We start from the raw sequence: 17070 nt of genomic DNA, 5'->3' as shown, positions 1-17070 counted from the left end.
ACAGGATGTATCAAGTTCAGATGTAGAACAAATAGAAGGCAAGAAAATTGTTTCTATGAGAAAGGATATCAATAAAATTGAAAAAGTGCTGAGAAGATTTACTACGATGTTGCTGAGACTTCAGGAACTGAGTTAAAGGGAAAGGTTAATCAGGTTTGGACTTTACTGCCTGGAGTGCAGAAGAATGAGGGGAGATTTGATAGAGGTATACAAAATTATGAGGAGTATGAATGAATAAATGCAAGTTGGCTTTTTCCACTGAGGTTTGGTGAGATAAAAAACAGAGAACATGGGTTAAGGGGGAAAGGGGAAATGTTTAGGGGAAATATCATGGGGAACTTCTTCACACAGAGAGTTTTGGGAGTGCAGAATGAGCTGCCAGCTGAAGTAGTGAATGTGGGCTCAATTTTGATATTTAAGAAAAATTTGGGCATATACATGGATGGGAGGGCTATGGACTGGGTGCAGGTCAGTGGCACTAGGGAGAATAATAGTTCAGCACAGACTAGAAGGGCCAAAGGACCTATTTTCTGTGCTGTAAAGTTCTATGTTTCTAAAAGGACTTTCTCAGAATTTAAGAATCTGCCTGGACTAAATATCTCGATCACAACTTATCATCTCTACTAATCATTTCTCTGAAATCAGGAGACTCTTCCTCTGAAAAAATCATCAGCCAGAATCCTGCTCTGAGCCAGTGGACATTTGGTCCAGGCAGGAGACTCCACTCTAACGAAGCATGGGATTTAATATTATGGCCTGACCAACCTCGTCAAGCCCAGAATTAATGTTAGGGCCTAAGGTTTTCTTCAGAAGATTCAACTAAGATAAATCAAAATCTGCAAATGAACCCTTTAAGTGGAGACAAGTGCTTGTCAGTTTCCAGACATTAAAATAAATAAGCTGATGTCTTGACTTCTCATTCAATATCCTCATTACATGTTACTAAATTTACTTAAGTTTTGTTCCGGCTTGTCTGCTTGCTCTCCCATATACTTAATTAATCTCTGGATAATGTTGACCTTTTCTTGGTGTGAGAGGCGTTTAATGAGAAAATGGGAGAATTAGAAAGAGTAACTGAAACAAAAATATCGTTTATAAAAAATCTTCAACAAGTATGAGATCAACTGAACCTTGGATATGTGGATTTAAAATTAGCTTGCATGTCAAAAGCAGAGAATAGTAGTGGATGGAAAGTATTCTGCCAGGTAAGTGACTAGTGGAATTCCGCAGGGATCTGTTCTGGGACCCCTGCTCTTTGAGATTTTTATAAATGACCTAGATGGACAAGCGGAAGGATGGGTCAGTGAATTTGCAGATGATATTGTACTGACAATAACCACACCACCAGTGTGAGTATAAGATAGCTTTAATACACTGATATGTACACAAAGAGGTCTTGTCTCTCTGCAAGACGAACCTGGAAGGCTAGACTGTAGCTCTGGACTGCTTTATATGCAAGGTCACCGGGATGACCCCTGGTGAACTAGTGGTGTAATTACAGATCACCACAGAAATGAAGTTTGGTGCAATTGTGGATAGCATTTAATATTGTTGTAGGTTACATAAGGATATAGACAGGATGCAGATTTGGGCAGAAAAATGGCAGATGGAGTTCAACCAGATAAATGTGAGGAGATGCATTTGGGGAGGTCAAACCAGAAGGGTTAAAGGTCGGATGCTTAACAGGATGGAGGTACAGAAGGACCTTGGGGTTGAATCCATGCATCTCTCAAGGTTGTGGTGCACATTGATACATCAGTTAAGAGGCCTATAGGATGTAATGCTTCATTAATAAGGGTATTGAGTTCAAGAGTCGAGAGGTCATGATACAACTCTACAAGCCTCTGGTGAGACCAAAACTTAGAGTATTGTGTTCATTTCTGGTCACCTCATTAGAGGAATGGCCTGGAAGCTATGGAGAAGGTGCAGAGGAGATTTACCAAGATGCTGCCTGGATTCGAAAATAAGTCTTTTGAGGCAAGGTTAGCAAGGTGGGACTTTCCTCTTTGGATCGCAGAAGGATGAGAGGAGACTTAATAGAGGTTTACAAGATTCTGAGAGCCATAGGTAAGAAGGACAGCCAACACATTTTTCATAAGGCAGGAATAGCAAACTGTGGTGCACTATGGTTCATCAAGCAGGCACAAAACACAGAAAAGACTGTACTGCAGGCATTAATCCACTTAAACTCTGTTGTACACCAGTAGTAGTCTCAATGGCTCCATGTGTGAATGGCCCGGGAGGGGACAGCTCAAGTCTATATACAGGTCAGTGATTTACAGCTGGCCAGGTGGAGTTAGCTTCCCAGGTGGTCTTCCTGCAGGTACAGAGGTTGCCCCCTGTAGTAGGCTGGTGGGAATGTGGCCCAGTGCTGTGGTTGTATCACCGCAGAAACACAAGGGAACATCTCCACAAAGAAAAGGGAGGAAAGTTTAGGAGAGACATCAGGGTTCAGTTTTTTTTACATAAAGAATTGTGGGTACCTGAAATGCCTTGCCAGAAATGATGGTAGAAGCTGAAACATTAGGTGCACTTAAGAGACTTTAGCCAGACACATGGATGAAATACAAATAGAGGGTAGGGTTTAGTACTACTGTTTGTAGGAATATATAGGTCAGCGCAACATTGAGGGTCTAAGAGTCTGTGCTATGCTGTAATGTTCTATGTTTTCTATATTCTAAGTTAAATTACCTATCATTTAGGAATAATTGCAAAATATGTGAATAAATAAAGACTTTTAGTTGGCAGCAAGTGTTATGTGAGATTTAAATTATGGAGGGTTCACAGAGAAGTGAGTCCAGGCACAAGCTAACAAAAAGAGGATAATCTTTATTGTACATATGGGAAAATTGTAACGGGGAAGACACAAAACAATACTTGATTCTAAAACAATATTGGCATTTACAATGGTTAGAGTGATCTCTGATACCAATGGCCATCTACTCTCTCTCCCTCTCTCTTTATTACAGATGAGCAAAAATAATTGGTAACTGCAAGACAGAGACAGAGACTTCAACATGCACCAATGCTAAGTATTTCCACACATGTACCAATGGGGTGTGGCTCAATGCTAAGTATTTTCACTCAGTGTACACCTTGTAACGACTCCTCCACTGATGTCCACAGTTCTCGATCTGGCATAGAATAGCATTCATTCTCAGGACCAAGGACCAAAGAGAGATTGATCAACTGCACATGGTGGGCTTTTAAAATACAGTAAGTTGGGGAACTGACCAAGGTAATCAGTAAGTAAGTGAAAAAGGTGAATGATCAATGTGCACTAATGTGTGTGCAGAATCAAACCTTGATTGGCAGGTGATGCAACTTCTGACTAGGTTCCAGACAGGTCATGTGACTCTCCACAATCCACACTACATTCCACCCCTTGGAAGTCACCCCATTCGTCAATTATCTATAAACTTGATCAACAACATTATGTACAATGTTTAACAGAAAAATAAATCTTCAATTGGCAGGTTACGATACTTATAGTGAATGAAGTGTACATAAATCACGCAAGTCAAAATATACAACAAATGCAGAAGTAACATAATGCTTTTAAAATGGCACAACAGTGAGGGAACGAGATGTTTCTGGAAATGTCAATGCTCTACCAGCTCTCCCACCGACTGAACAGGGTCATTGTGTTCCCGATGGAGTGGGGTGCTGCGGAAACTACTCCTTAGTGTGAGAGGGAAAGGAACAATTTTTTTTTTAGTCACTGACTCGCATATGTGGTCTCTCCGACAACTGGCATGTATGTGTGCCTTTGCCACCAAGATCAGGACCAGTGCCACCACCATCTGTGGCAGGCAATGCAAGACCATCCTTCAAGTCCCATAGCCTTTCCATGAGCAGCACCTCCCGTGCATTGGCCATCCATCCGGGTGCTCCCCAGTCATTGTGAGGCACACAGCCCAGATATCAACTGCCATGCTGTCCCATGAGGAAGCAGGGGTCGGCCCAGCAGATATGCATCCAGGGCATTCTGCTCCTTGCCTGGAAGTGCTATTGTCTGGTGTAAGGATTCTGCTTTTGGTCACTCTCTTACTGTGCCTGGATCAATATCTACTAAAATGGGTGCAACATATGGCCTGCTCTTAATGGACTCACAGGGAGAGTCAGTACTGTGTATTGTCTGAATTAAGAGTATTTTTAAAAGTTTCCTGAAGCACTCACTCCATTGGGAAATTGTTAGGAATGGTGTTATGGAATTCCATGAATGCTGTCATTACTGAAAGGTTACATTGTGAAAGGGAGTCTGGAGTGGAGTGGAGGTGTTGCGGTCATCTCGATGTTGTGGTCTTCCGCAGTGTTGAGCTTGAAGTGTAGTTGCCCTGCAGGGTGGGTAAGTGGGAATATTTCACTTTCTTTTGGAGAGTCTGTTAGTGTGAAGCATGTAACCCACGGTGTGTCTCCCGGTCCACATGCAATTACCTCCCCTTTTTAGTTAGACCCTGTGGCTACAGTGCCCACACCCTAGCCAACTCTTCAGGGACTTGTAGGTCAACCTCGTCTGTAGGTCTGAAGTGGCCAAATGTTATGTAACTGGGGAACCCGCCCCATTCTTCCCGTGCAGTGGGGTGCAAGTTTTTTGCAGCATGCTGAGCCACCCCCTCAATGTGTGGTGGGTGTCAGAATGTGCAATTTTTGATTGAGGAGATCATTCATCACTTCGGTGAGCTTGCTTGTCTGTGGGTGGTAAGGGATGTGCAACAGCCACGAGATACCAGCCTCCACCACTCAGTTCTGCATTTTGGTCCTGATAAAGTCCTCTATTTTTGTCCCCTGATCAGTCTGTACCTCTCTCTGGACTCCATAAATGGTGGAGAGGTTCTTCAGCTCTCAGATAGTATTGTCCTGATGGCACCCTTTAAGGGCAATGCCACCAGGACACCAGAGTAAGTGTCCACCATTGTCAGGAGGAAACTCCTTTCATTTTGGCATTTGAGAGGACTAACATGGTTTATTTGTAAGTCTTGGCCTGTTCCCATGCCGCAGCACACTGTATGCACCCCGGTGCATCCGTTGACTAGCCCTGTTGTTTAGTCTGTTGGCAGATGAGACAATTATACATCGCTGTCCACACCACGTCATGAGTAAGAGCTGTCACTAAGTCCTCTCCTCACCATCATGTGGCGACAGACCCACGTGGTCGCACCTTCTATGCAACCATGCTGCCAGGGCACTGGAGTTTGTACCGTTGGAGTGGATGGAGGCTGAGCAGATTTGCGCTGCGTAGTCCACAGCAGCATTATGTGCCGACTCTGCCATGTCTCTATTGGTATTGGCTTCCACAAGATGAACCGTGAGCACCCTCTGCCCAGCCTATTCCCAGATACACTTGCTTCCAGTGCTGCTGGCCCCAAAGTGGGCAGCTGTGAATCTGCCACTTATCGTGCCAGTGGGCATCCACACCATCATTCTGATCACCACTGCCCATGATTCCATACAGATATGGAGCTGACCCATTGTTTCTTTATTCATGAAAGCTACCACAGCCAGCTCTGTGAGCTGACTGGATCCTCCCATCCCTTGATGAGTCAGGGTCTTACCACTGGCAGGCTGTAGAGCCACTCCTTTCCATACTTCCAATGCTAGGAGTTGCCTGTAAACCACACCTGCTGCTGCTGTTCTTTATAGTCAAACGGCTGACCTCAGGGCTTGGGAAAGAGATGAACACAGGGACCTCGGGAAGGCGGCTGACCCCAGGACATGGGAAAGAGATGAACACAGGGTCCTCGGGCAGGGGACTGTCAGTCTTGGGGAGGGACATGCCCCAGTCAGCCATCTAGTCAAATAACCTTTGTTTGTCGTTCTTACCATAACTACTAATGCAATGCAATGCACAGTAAATAGGAGATAGTGTTTCTCCAGGCCCGTGGAGCAGATTTACATAAATAGAAATCATGATATACTAGTATATTGAGGAGGCTGATAGCTTGGGGAGGGGGGGATTGGGAAACTGTTGCACAATCTGGATGTGTGGGCCCAATTGCTACAGTACCTCTTTCCAGCTGGCAGAAGGGAACAAGTCCTTAATATTATTTGCCTTTCGCCTGCATCATGTGTCCGTCATGCTAGGAAGAGAGTCCCCAATGATCTTCTCCACTTACTTCACTATACTCTGCAAGGATTTACAGTCCGGGGTGGTACTGCTTCCAAACCAGGCAGTGATGCAATTTCACAATACATCCTCTGTAGAATGTAGTGTGGATGAAGGGTGGTGGAACAATGTCTGCAAATGCCCCCCACCTTAGTACCAACCCTGGATGGTGAGTCTCGCCGTCTGTGGAGAGGTGGAGGTTGACTTATCTGGTGGTGAGAATTGAGCCCCTTAGCCCGTCTATAGAAACCTAGGTTCCCTCCACCCTTCGGCATTCCCATGGTTAAATAATATGCTCAGTCCCAATATCAACCAGTGCCATCCAGTGCTAGGAATTCCTCTTTTCCCAGTGTACAGCCACTGAGATAAATGGCCTCAGGTCACCTAGGCAGGACAGGACCAATGAACAGATTTGCAGTGGATCCAAGTCTCCATGCTATGGAACAGAGTAGAGGTGTGTCTGGTGCAACTTTGAATTGGCTATTTCCTGTTGCACCAGGGAGATAATTCTTCCCTGAAGGTAGCAAGAGGCCACCTCTAGTGGGGGAAGTGCAGAAAGCAGAGTAGTCTGGGGGAAGGTGGGCAGTGCAATGGGTGCTCCATCCTTGTGGGCCTTTCCCCCACAGTGCTCCAGCCACAGAGTAAACATGGCAGAGGTGGAGATACCATGGATTTAGACATGATCCATGCCAGCACATGACAGGGCAAAGAACATTTCCCTGTGAGTTAATGGGAAAATGATCTCATTGATCTTAGAGTTGGCATGGAGAACCTGTGCGGGTGCACCCCATTCCACATACTCTAGCTCCTCCATACCATCTTATTGGTCACCATACCATCAAAGGCAAGACCACCTCCTTGAGGTCATCAGGCAGTGGTTACTAGGTGGCCCATCAAGGTGGTGGTCACCCTGGTGTCCATGTGCAGGGAAGGAATGGGAAGGTTGCTCCCGTGGGTGCACCCATAGGTGCTGTTAATGAGTGACAATTACCTGATCACCTTTATGGCCTCACTGTCCATGTGCCACTTCTGCTGGGTATTCAGGTACCATTCCAGGAGCATGGGGAACCTGGTCTGCAACACAACCACCACCTGATCCCATAGGGTGGTTCCCTCATCTATCCCTTTGATTTTTGAGGTGTTGTTCACTGTCTGCTGAGCTGACAGGCTGTCCGGGGCACTGGTCTCTAAATGGGAGAGGCAGATATGGGGAGCCCCCTCATCTCATGGCCAGAAGAGACATGTGGCCAAGTGATTGCCTGGCCGTTGGCAATATCTATCTCCTAGCCTGGTTAACTCTTGGTGTAGACCCACTTGACTGTCCACGCCCTCTCCCCATTCTCAGCTGCCTCTCCTTGGGGAGGACCAGTAGGAGTGGGGATCCTCATGGCAGGTCTGGGCTGGCTTGCAGGGTCTCGGGTACTCAGGGGGAGGACATGTGTAATGAGACTCAGTCTTCTCATGGTCATATCGTCCATCCACATGTCCCCATGCCCTGACCACAATCCATTTTCTCCTCTGGGCATAATAATTACCCTTATCTTAACAGAATTGGCTTGCCTGTCTGGCTGGCAGGCCGCACGCAGCTGCCATGTTTTGAACAATCGGCAGGTGCACTCAGTATATTTGGCCTCAAGGTTGCCAATATGTGCCCAGGTAATGTCCAGTGCCTCCTGCAATGAGCCACAGCAGTGTTTCAGGGACTCGATTTGCTTATTTTTCTGAGCACCCTGTTTTGTTAAATTCAATGATATCCTACTGGCATCTCAGCAAGGATATGAGTAGCCATAGAGGTCCTCCACAACTCCCCCTGCCTTCTGGAAATCCCGATTCCTCAAAGAGAGAGGCCATGTAGTGCCCTATGGTGCCCTGTGGTCTCCAGCCTGTCAGCCTAGTCGACCAGTATCACATTGTCCGTCTGCCAAGGTGCTAGTTTGCTGAACCCTTGATTATGGTCTGTCCATCCAGGGATCCTAATTTCTACCCCCGATGTTGTCCTGCAATTTGCGGGTTGCTTCCTGATGACCCCATTCATGAGAAGGTACAAGGTCACACATGCACTCAATAGGATGCACACACACACACACACACACACACACACACACACACACACACACACACACACACACACACACACACACACACACACACACACACACACACACACACACACACACACACACACACACACAAAATCTCCCACATGCCAATACTCCTTGAATCCTGCTGAAGCCAATTGTTATGTGAGAGTTAAATCAGGTTTGATTGTTTCACAGAGAGGTGAGTCTAGACACAGTCTTCAAACAAAGATTGGTCTTTATTTTATACATGAGGAAATAGCAACAGGGAAGACACAAAACAACACTTGATTCTAAAACAGTATAGGTATTCACATCAGATACACTGATTTTCAAAATTAGTGGCCATCTACTCTCTCTCTCTCTCTCTCTCTCTCTCTCTCTCTCTCTCTCTCTATTACACATATGCAGTAATATTTGATAACTAGCACACGCTTACAATACAGGGACTTCAACACACACTCCCAATTCCCTGTACCAATGGAGTGTGACTCAATGTTAAGTATTTTCACACCATAGTACTGTTCTGCTCAGTATGTAGTACATACTTTAACAAAGACTCCTCCAATTATGTCTACAGTTTGCAACCTGTTATAGAGCTGCATTCATAGTTAAGGTGAAGGAGCAAAGAAAGACTGATCAGCTGTATGTGGTAGGCTTAAAAAGTGCAGTAAGTGATTTAAAGGAGCCATGGTCAGGTGTGTAATAATGGGTAGCTGGAGTCCAACCTAGATTGGCAGGTGATGTGACTTCTGACTAGTTTCCAGATGGAGGTGTCATAAAACCCTAAACAATCTACTTTTCCACTAAGTTCCAGATGGAGAGGCCACTTGACCCTCCACAATCCACACTACAGCAAACAAGAACATTTTCCTTCAGATTGCTTCTAAAAACATTGCCTGTTAATATTTATGGGCTGTACTAGTATTAAGCTTGAACCAAATAATTTTCTTTCAATTTATGAAGCACTTTGTCCTCAAACTTTTAGGCTTGAAATACTTCTATCTTTTTTTTTTAAGTTTATTTTTCCGCTTTTCAAAATAAACATAGCATCACATTTAAAAATACAGTCATTTTAAACATATTTATACATTTTTTAGTACACCATTTCTGTGTTTTGAATATAATATCAATTTACTTGTAATTCCTGTCCCTCCCTTCCCAAACATCAAAAGAAAACCAAATCACTAAAGAGACAGAAAATATAATAGCATATCATCCTCAAATAAATTTAATTTATGCTCGACCTTGCCCACCCTGAATCCCTTTACATTCGGGTCTTTTCTAATATATTCTGCTAATAAATCAACAGCCAATACAAACAACCCCGGAGGCAACAGGAAACCCTGTCTGCTAGATACACCTAAAGGGAATGTCAACAAAATTTGGCCATTTTTTTGCTTGTGGTTTATTGCTTTCACCCAATTAATATATATTTGTCCCAGTCCAAACTTTTCTTAGGTAACACCATAACTATTGCCATTGAAAAGGAGTCTGGGAGAGTCAATGACTCTACCACTTGGTTGAACAGATCCATCATGAGTGGCATCAACTAGTATTTAAATTCTTTATAAAACTCAGGCAGAAAACCATCCTTCCCTGGAGACGTACTGGTTTGTAGCAATTCCAAAGATTTTTCAATATCCTCCCTAGTACAGGAGGCATTTAACCTCTTCTGATCTTCTTGGCTCAATCTCGGCAGCTCGACTCCATTCAAAAAGTCATCTATTTTCATTTGACCCTGTGGTAATTCTGATTTGCATAAATCTATATAAAATTGTTTAATGCTATCATTAATTACTTTTGGATCACAAGATATTGTGTCTGGCCCTAATCAAACTACATTAATTGTTCTCGAGGTTTCCTCTACCTTTAACTGCCAAGACAAAACTTTATGTGCTCTCTCCCAATTCGTAATATTTTTGCTTCGATGTCATAATATCCTTTTTCCATTTTGTATGTTTGTATAGTTTTGTATTGAAGTTTTTTTTATTTATTAATGTTTGATATTTGTTCCTTGAACTGGATTTTTGATATTCTTTCCCTAATGCAGTGATTTTTTTTCCCAGATTGTTGATTTCCGCCATACTTTTTTTTGACAATTTTGGTATATGATATTATTTTCCTACTCAAATAGGCCTTCAGTGTGTCCCATATATATAAAAAACTATTATTAGTAGATGGGCAGTTAGTTTCACCAAATGTGTTAATTTGTTCCTTTATAAACTTACAATCCGCTCTTTTCAGAATTTAGGCACCACCTATACATCGATGCCTGTTTTTCAGGTATCATTATTGTCAATACCAAAGTTGCATGATCTGATAGTAGTCTGGATAAATAATCTGATTCGATCATTCTGACTTCCAACTGCGCCGACATTAGAAAATAGTCATTTCTGGTAAATGAATCATGGGTTTTTGAGTGAAAAGAGTAGTTTCTCGTTTGGTGGTGCAACTGTCTCCTGACTTCTATTAAATTTAAATCTTTCATATAAGCTAGTGTAGCTTTTGACACTTTATTTTTTGTCAATGTGTAATATGACGTCTCCTCCACTTAAAACATTATTTTCTCCTTCCACTATTTTAAGAAACATATCTTGTATAAATAACATCATCTGTACTTGGTGCATAAAGGTTCAAAAGTGTCCAAGCCTCTGAATAGATCTGATAGTGCGCTATTACATATCGTCCATTTGAACCCCCCACTACTGGAAATTTTTGTTTTTTAAAAAGGCTACCTTGGAAAGATATGAAGATGATATTACTTGGCCCACCCAATCTCTTTTCAGTTTGGAATGTTCATGTTTTGTGAGATGTGTTTCTTGCACAAATGCTATATGTCTGTAATTTCTTAAAGTGTGCCAACACTCTCTTCACCTTAATATTTCCATTCAATCAATTTATGTTAATACTGATGAACTTTAATGCCTTATTTATTGATATCTATATTTATTCTTATCTGCGTTTGGTGGCCCATATATATTCTTCTGCAGCAGTGCATCTGCCTCATTTCAAATGTTTCTTTCCTTCTCACTGGCAGTCCTATTGAAACAAAAACCCAAAAGTTAAAAATCCAAAAAAAAACCAAACCTCCACTTTATAGGCACTAAATCCCCTCCCTTTTATTTTGGCACCAATAGCTATACCCTTGGCGTCATTCCTCCCCTTCAAACCAAACACACCTGCTCACCTCATTGGAGTCTTTGCCATTCTGTTTAGTTCTTGTTCACACTCCTCATTGTCTATTTACACTATCTGCATTTCCTGTCCTTATTTCCACTTAAAATATTGCATCATATCAGCTTTATGTCACAATCCATTTGCTACTCATCCTGATGTCATGAAGAAAATGCCAAAAGGATATAGGGCTGAAGGAAGGGGTGCAGGGTCAGGGTTTGGTGGGATACCTTGGGAGGTGGATCTCAAAAATCCTGGGAATCAAAGGGCATGATGAACCCATATATCAGAGAAGGCCCACCAAACATCCGGTCCCTGACCAGGGCTGAATCAACACCCACGGCCGGTATTAATAATACCACTGCTCACATATCAAAATTGGGAGATTATACTATGCACGGCTACAGAACATGATGGACCACTGATAGCTGAAGTGGATAAAATCAGCTTTTTCCCTGACCTGAGCGCTGCACTGATCAAGAAGAGAAAAGAACCCTATGCATAAAAAAATTACATATGCTTTATTATATCCGGCGATGCTACAAGTCAAAGACTGAACACAAGCTCTTTGTTCACCCGAATATTGCAACATATGAGGTCATGTTAACTAAGGTAACACTACAAAACAACTTATCCTGAAAGGCATAGTCATAAAATTAACAAAAATTAACACAAGGTTTTAAACTTTACAAGGGGTGAAAGAAAATATTACGAAGATCCTCGAGAGATGTTGGAGATGGCACCGAAAATAAAGGAAAGATCCGAAGGAGTGATGGGAGAGCAAGAAAAATAGATGAAGGGACAAAGTGAATAAGGGATATAGGAAATATTTCACTCTAAAGAACACATTTTTATTTGGTATAGAAGGAAACATTTTTAATTTTAACCTAGCAAGTGCTTAATTGCATTATTTCGAGGAGCATAAGTAAGTAAACAGAATAAGTAAGTAAAAGTAATTAAGTATCCAGAGGTGGATATTTAGCTCTCCAGCCAATCAAGGATAAACAGAAATCACTGGAACCAGAGACTCAACCTAAGAAGGCTGATTTATGATGTAACAATTTATAGGTTTTTGAATTCCGTCAATACTTATGTCTTAACATTTTAAGCCATTTTCAAGAATTAAAGTCTTAAAGAAAGTAATGAAATTATTTTTATATAACTTCTTATTTCAATATTCTTCTGAAAATTTTGGAGCAGTCCCAAGAACATATCAATTTAGTCTTCTTCCTGCATCGGTTGTTATGCAATATAAGTTATAGAAAGAGAGAAAGAGAGTATTGGTCTCTCCAAATAGCTTCCTTTTTAAATCTCTTCACTTTGCTTGTGATGCAGATACTGAAGACATGTCTACAAGCTAACTTATGAATATGCACCATTCAGCAGTGTGCTTTCTGGGGACACATTCCCCGGACAATTTAATGGCACAGCAAGTAATTACTGAAGCAGTCTCAGAGCCCCAGAGATTTGGATTCAATCCTGATTTTCAGTGCCATTTATTTTGTGTTTACATGGTCTCCCTGTGACTGCATCGGTTTCTCAACACATCTCCAAACCAGCTGGTTAGTAAGTTAATTGGCCATTGTAAATTTCTCCTCGCTCGAGGTGAATAATAGAAACCAGGGAAGTTATTGGAGACATGGGGAAAATAATAACAGTATTAATGACGTATTAGCATGAATGGATGCTTGATAGTTGGTATGGACTTGATGGGCTGAATAATCTATTTCCATATTTTAGTACTATGAGTATTTGACCTGATGACAAATAAGAATGAGCACTAAATGTTGTCCTTATACCAAGATCCTGAAGATGAATTAAGCAAAATTGGTTGTTCTGAAGTATCAGTACTGCCATTATGCTGAATATGCCAATCATGCCAAACTGATATTGGATATACATTTCACCACACCCTCATGGTGGCCAAGTAATTCACTTCAAATGGCTTATTTGGTCAGGTATCATTAATAAAATTCGGAGATAAATTTTCCTGTAAGATAGTTTGCCAATTCTTGGCATAAATCAGTGGTTCTGACATATCCTGATGAAGGTTCTTGATCTTATTCATAAACCATCTCTTTGCCTTCACAGATGTGGCCAGATCTGATAAGTTCCTCCTGTAGTTTATGGCTTACTTCAGGATCTAGCATCTACAGTCTCTTGTGGGTATCTCTCTCCTAAAAGTTTGTTGTTACCTGATGACAAGAACATGCTGAAACAGAGTTCCCAATTAGTGAGCTTAAAGCTTCTGCAATGGCACTTATAATGAGACAACAATGTGGATAGAAGGACAATCCCGTTATGCACTGCATGTCTATGATTGGACTTTTAGTTCCATCGGTTTTCCAAGCACTCCAAGCAAAAGGAATTATGTACTGAACAGCAGTTTATAATTTATCCAATAAAAATTGGTCCTGATGAAATTTGGATGTGATTTAGATTGCTGGTCAAATATTTAAACATCTATATGGCCAGGTGTGGCATGACTCCTGTGGACTGCTGCCATCAAAAGTTATAAGGTATATAATTTGCTGTTGTTATGAGTACATGCAATAAATAAAGTGACATTCGTTTGTCTATTATTTTAAGGCAGGAATTAGCCTGCTCTCTTTAAATAGATTAACACTTCCCCATAAATAGAACATCACAAAATATTACAAAAACAAGATCAATGTTTTGTCACTAACATAATCAGAGTTAATATCTACACTAATTTAATTGAGGTAAAGTTACACACGAAATTGTCTCAGTGAGTGACGGGCAACTTTTTCACACAAAAGGTAGTAGATATGTAGAAAGAGTTGCTAGAGGAAATGGCTGGGGCAACTAAATTTGCACAGTTCGACAGACATTTAGACAGGTACATGGAAAGAAAGGATTTTGAGAGATTGAGGCCAAACACAGGGAAATGGGATGAAGACAGATAACTTTTTTGGCATGTACCAGTTGGGCTGAAGAGCCTGTTTTCACACTGTTAAACTCTATGACAACTTGCTGTTAGGATCTATTAGCGACTGCAGGCTTTTCACCATTAAATGTAGGAATGAAGTGTTTGTTCCATGAAATCTAGAGGTCAAACTAAAGGAACTGAAGTTATGATACCTTACAAACTTAGGGCTGAAATGAAATACTGTCTAATCTATCTCCTGCCTCATGAAAAATAAGTCATTGGGAATAAAAAAAAATACAAATGAGAAAAGATAAATTTCATTATCTTTGCAATACAATGAACTGAATGATTGTTTTTTTTTCTGGAAAGCATTTACTATGAATGCCACTGAACGGAATTTCAAATTTGAAACATGCATATTTATTAAGGATGTCAAGTTTTGAACATTTATCAGTTTTACTTCTGCTAGGAATTTTGACAAGGAATAGTAAGCTGCAGTTCTTGTAGTTTCTTTAACAAGTATTTTTTGTATTTAATGTGATATAATTTAGTTATGTAGAAAAATATTGCAAAATTATTTAGCTACTATTTTAATAAGATTTTTGTGCACCAGACTGATGTGCAAAAGCAGCTTTAATTGACTCACAGCAACAAATGTAATGGAGAAAGGGGGAGGGTCATCATCATTTTCCCCTTATTGGTTGAATTAGCCATGGCAGATCTATGCAAATTGGCAGCTGCTCACCTCTCCCAGGTATTACTGTACAGGTTTGCCAACATTGTTTCCCAACTATAAAAGTCAGGTTCCAGATGGAGCTTGTGATGAGCAAAGGTTGTTGCATTTGAAGTGGTCACTAACCATGTTGTATGACCAAAATCCCAGCAGCATCACAGGTCCAATGACTACAACTGCTCCCTGCAATGACAAACGTTGCATTAAATGGTACTAAGTAAGTGAACAAATGAATTAGGAGCAAGAGTAGATATGTTATTTAACAAGATGATTTAATTGTAACCTCAACTCTGCATTCCTGTGTATCCATGGTAACCATTCACCTCCTTGCTTATCCAGAGTAAATATACCGTTATGTTCAAAAAAAAATTCAAAACCTCTGCTGAGAAAGGGAGATTCACAACCTGCAGAAAAATAAAATTCGCTTAATCTCTGTTTAAAATGTCCCACTATTTATTTTTAAATAGTGACCTCTGTTTGTTGATTCAAAAAATCTCCACACCCCTCTTGTCTGGACTATTGGATTTCACCTGTTTAAATTGCATGTGGATATCACGTTGAGGCAAAGATCAACCAGATAAATAAATGCTGGAGGAACTCTACGTGACTGACAGCATCCATGGGTTATAATGGCCAGTCAATGTTTCGGATCTGGACTCTTTATCAAGCCTCAAGGGTGAAGGGATGAAGGATGTGAAAGGTCAGGCTAAATCATCCCCCAAAAATTTGTTGCATGTCAGACCTCGCAAATGGTAACTATTTTGTTTATACCATCATGGTGACATGAATATGTTACTGCCAATGAATAGCTGACCTGTCCCCCACTGGTGACTCGCTTCCTGGAAACTCCTCCCTTTGTGACCCTGGAATAAATGACGACCTCCCTCTCCCTGTCTTCAGTCAAGCACTTGGAATTGGGCCAGCTACAAGTCTGAAATATAATAAAGCCCATCGTTCCTCACACTACGGCTTTGGAGTTATTGATAGAGCCTATCAACCATAATGTCCTTAATGCTTTTGGAAATCAACCTGATGACTCACTGAATAATGGATGAAAAAAAAATTATTGTCAGTGTTAATTAACACCATTCTTGTACCTTCAATAAGTGTTATAAATACCAGGCTATAGAATTTTTTTTATCTCTTTCCATCTCAGAGGAAAAGAAAAATTACAGTAGTCTATGCCAGTTATCCATTCCTGAAATCTGACCAATTTTTGAAACCTCTGCTGTTCTCAAGTTTTTACTATTACCATTAGATGTGAATTCAAAAGGGAATACTCCACATATTTGAGAAAAAGCTATGCCGTTCTTTCAAAAACCAACTGGCGACACGTCAATCTCAGAAAACAAATGCTTCTCTCTTCTAAGGCAGGAAATTGGGCCACTTCCTCTTTGCCCATCCACAAAACCATTGTCCTTGATAGTTACAACTTCATCTGGGAATCCTGTCACTTAAAAGTAAAATCTATGGGAGTGAAACAAAATTCTTCAGCCAATCATGTCTGTAACAGTTCTTCAAAAGAGGTCTAAAATTGCAAATGATGCTTGTGACCGAGCTGCAGATTGCTATCCACCAATACTCTGCTCTGTGGTTGTACAATACAGGCCCATAGCCAGACATGTTGTACGTGTCACAGAGATAGAGATGTGCAGTTCTCAAAGTATATGCTAATTCATTCAAGGGTCACATTGACTGCAAGATCCGGACCCAGACTCAGCTTCAGAAGAATGCACTGGCCCAACTAGGTCACTGGGCTCAACCTGGGTCCATTATCAGTTTAGCCCAAAGCACAACTTCAGTTGAATCTCAAGGAGTGAAGTTAAGTGAACCTTGAGAACATGGCTAGCATTGACAGGGCTATGAGGACTTAGCCTTGACATTGGCTGCACTCAAGAGATGGGACAGGCAGCAGGGAAAGTCAGGCTCTTATTTTGAATCTTTTTGATGCAGTAAGTCCTGCAACATGAGGAACTGTTGGCAATCAGACCACTGAGACAGTTGAAATTACAAACTGAGATGGTGCATGATTTTCTGAAGCTCGGAAGACAAGCTTAATTTTTAATAAGTTTATGGGTATTTATTG

The 17070-nt window shown here is 41.3% G+C and overlaps 1 long non-coding RNA gene across 3 annotated transcripts in view; it reads left to right on the top strand.

The window, feature by feature from the left end:
- LOC138751448 (uncharacterized) overlaps positions 1-15387 on the top strand; it is a 69794-nt gene extending 54407 nt beyond the window's left edge. For 2 of the 3 annotated variants that reach the window (XR_011349940.1, XR_011349939.1), the window contains 2 exons: positions 2970-3216; positions 13453-15387. This is a non-coding gene — a long non-coding RNA (uncharacterized lncRNA). Of the gene's footprint in view, positions 1-2969; positions 3217-12696; positions 12924-13452 lie in introns of all 3 variants that reach the window. The other variant, XR_011349942.1, reaches the window with a different exon arrangement.
- The last annotated feature ends 1683 nt before the right edge of the window (positions 15388-17070 follow it).

The sequence above is a fragment of the Narcine bancroftii genome, chromosome 1 (assembly GCF_036971445.1).
Source record: "Narcine bancroftii isolate sNarBan1 chromosome 1, sNarBan1.hap1, whole genome shotgun sequence".
NCBI lineage: Eukaryota > Metazoa > Chordata > Chondrichthyes > Torpediniformes > Narcinidae > Narcine > Narcine bancroftii.
The sequence above is the reverse complement of the archived record's forward strand: the minus strand, read 5'-3'. Positions and strand labels throughout refer to the sequence as shown.